This window comes from Cucumis melo, unplaced genomic scaffold (genome assembly GCF_025177605.1).
Source record: "Cucumis melo cultivar AY unplaced genomic scaffold, USDA_Cmelo_AY_1.0 utg001965l, whole genome shotgun sequence".
In the NCBI taxonomy this organism is placed as follows: domain Eukaryota; kingdom Viridiplantae; phylum Streptophyta; class Magnoliopsida; order Cucurbitales; family Cucurbitaceae; genus Cucumis; species Cucumis melo.
The window spans coordinates 1-2,500 of record NW_026124870.1 but is presented as its reverse complement, the minus strand read 5'-3'; the positions used below and the strand labels follow the sequence as shown (position 1 = coordinate 2,500).

The 2,500-nt window shown below is 28.4% G+C and overlaps 1 non-coding gene across 1 annotated transcript; it reads left to right on the top strand.

Annotated features, from left to right (window-relative positions):
* Nucleotides 1-2,039: 2,039 nt before the first annotated feature.
* Nucleotides 2,040-2,127, top strand: TRNAS-GCU (transfer RNA serine (anticodon GCU)). The gene has a single exon. It is a non-coding gene; the product is annotated as a tRNA-Ser (tRNA).
* Nucleotides 2,128-2,500: the final 373 nt, after the last annotated feature.

Below are 2,500 nucleotides of genomic sequence, written 5' to 3'. Positions count from 1 at the left end.
CAGAATTGAATTATTAGTTTATTTATATAATAAATCTAAAACTAGAGTTACAATTAATATTAAAACTAATTTATAAATTACTATTAATAAATAAGCGTCTCTTATTCAAATCATTCAAAATCTTTCCTTTCTTGACATGATATAGAAAATTTAAAACTAAAAAAAAATATATGAAAAAAAATTGCGTCCAATAGGATTTGAACCTATACCAAAGGTTTAGAAGACCTATGTCCTATCCATTAGACAATGGACGCTTTTGATTCCAATTTTTTTTTTCGTATTTTCACCTCTCTTGTTCGTAAAAAAAATGTGTGAGAATTCCGGAAATTGCATATTGAATTCAATGATGCATTACATTAACTAATACATTAGTTAAAATTTAGTTAAAATTAAGTAAATTGAAAATTTTTATTTGAGTAATTCCATTATTAATTAATTTCTATTTATAATATATATAAATTATAAGATAAGAATATTATAAGATAAGATAAGCGGATAGCGGGAATCGAACCCGCATCGTTAGCTTGGAAGGCTAGGGGTTATAGTCGACGTTGATTCATCATTTTGAACTGAACGTCTCTAATTCAAAACCGAACGTGAAACTTTGGTTTCATTCGGCTCCTTTATGGAAGATGGATAAATTCCTAAATTTATAAGATGTAAACAAAAAAAAAATACCATCCATAACATCTATGTCAGCCTTTCCGTCTGAATGCATTCAAAAGGACCCGCTTTATAGATGATCCCTATACAAGAGGAGATTATAACAATCTTTCCAGTTATTTATTTCGTTCCCTATTTCTATTTAATATAATCCTTAGGAAAAGTATTTTGTTTCCGCCGAGCTAAAAAAACGATGTCGACGTCTCTAGTAAACCAAAGACATTGTTTAATAGCTATTTTGTTTTGCTTCAATCTCCCTTATACAAAGAAAAAATTGAAGATTTAGTTACGATTAGAAAAAATTCCACCTTTATCCATGGATCCCTTATTCCTTCAATTGGAAGTATTGATCCAATTCAATAAAATTATGTTTCGTAATTTCATGATCCAATTTTTTCAATTTAGAACATATTTTTGGATACAAATCACGAGAATTTTTATTTTTCCTCGAATCTTTCATCGAGAGGTAAAGGATTAAATCCTTTTAAGAAATAAAGTTTTTGATCGGAATATTAATCAACCCGAAGGATCCCTTAACTATTAAGGGATTAATAGAACGAATCGCACTTTTACCACTAAACTATATCCGCTACAATGCAATTATTGTATATAAATGGACCTTTTGTCGAAGACGAAAATAAGTCGTATTAATAAGTAATAAAAAGATCGGATCAGAAAATAATCATGAAAATTTGAGCGTTGACGTATTTTCATCAGGGCCACTAATGAGATTAGGAAAAGAGGACTCGTTTTAATTAACTAATTAACAAGTTTTTTATTCTAGTAAAGTACTAAAAAATAATAATAAGAAATCGAACCTTGATTCTATATCATCTTTTTCTGTATCATAGGAATTGAAATAATAAATCTTCTTAGGATTCTTGTTGTTTCTATTTTTTTTTTTTTCAAAAACATTTTCAAATCAAATAAATAATTTGATCTACGATTTATTGGAACAAAAAAAGCCCGGCTAGGTACTGACCAGGCCAGGCCGTGGAACTAAAAATAAAAAGAAAAGGGCTTTTCGGATGAAATAAACTAAAAAAGGTACTTTCTTTTTATTTATAAATATTTTTATGAATCTTTAATATATTGGTATTATTTATATATTAGGATTGAAGATATCTCTTCTTTTGAGCCCTTATCTAATGAAATCTAATTTATCTAAATGGAATTCCTAATAAAAAAAAGTTTTTATCGATTTGATAGATATCCATCGATATATCTAGATAATTATCTATATCAATATAATGAAATTATATATCTATAAAGGGGTAGATAAAGATAATAAAGAGAGATAAAGAAGGGCTTTTTTCAAGCCTTTATTTTCTATTTTTTATACAATGTATCATAGTAATTATCCTTTTTCAATTTGGGGAGAGATGGCTGAGTGGACTAAAGCGTCGGATTGCTAATCCGTTGTACGATTTTTTTGTACCGAGGGTTCGAATCCCTCTCTTTCCGTTTCTGTCAATTACTTGGTATTTTTTTTATAGTTGAGGAAAGATGTGGAATAGATAAAATGTTAAGAACATTTCAAAATCAAGCAAGGAAAAAAAATCTGATTTGTTATTCTTCACGCCCCGGATTACGTCCCGGGTCATTAGATAGGAATCCGAAAATGAAGAGAGAAACAAAGAATATTACTACTGTATAAACAAATAGTTTGAGAGTAAGCATTACACAATCTCCAAGATCATTTTTTTTTTAAGAGAATAGATTCTCTATTTTAATCTGGTTTGACACCAAGAAATGCAGTGAAGTTATTTCTATAAATAGGAAAAAATTTTAAGAGTTGAGTCCTTGATTACTCAAAATTGGATTTCATACCCACAAT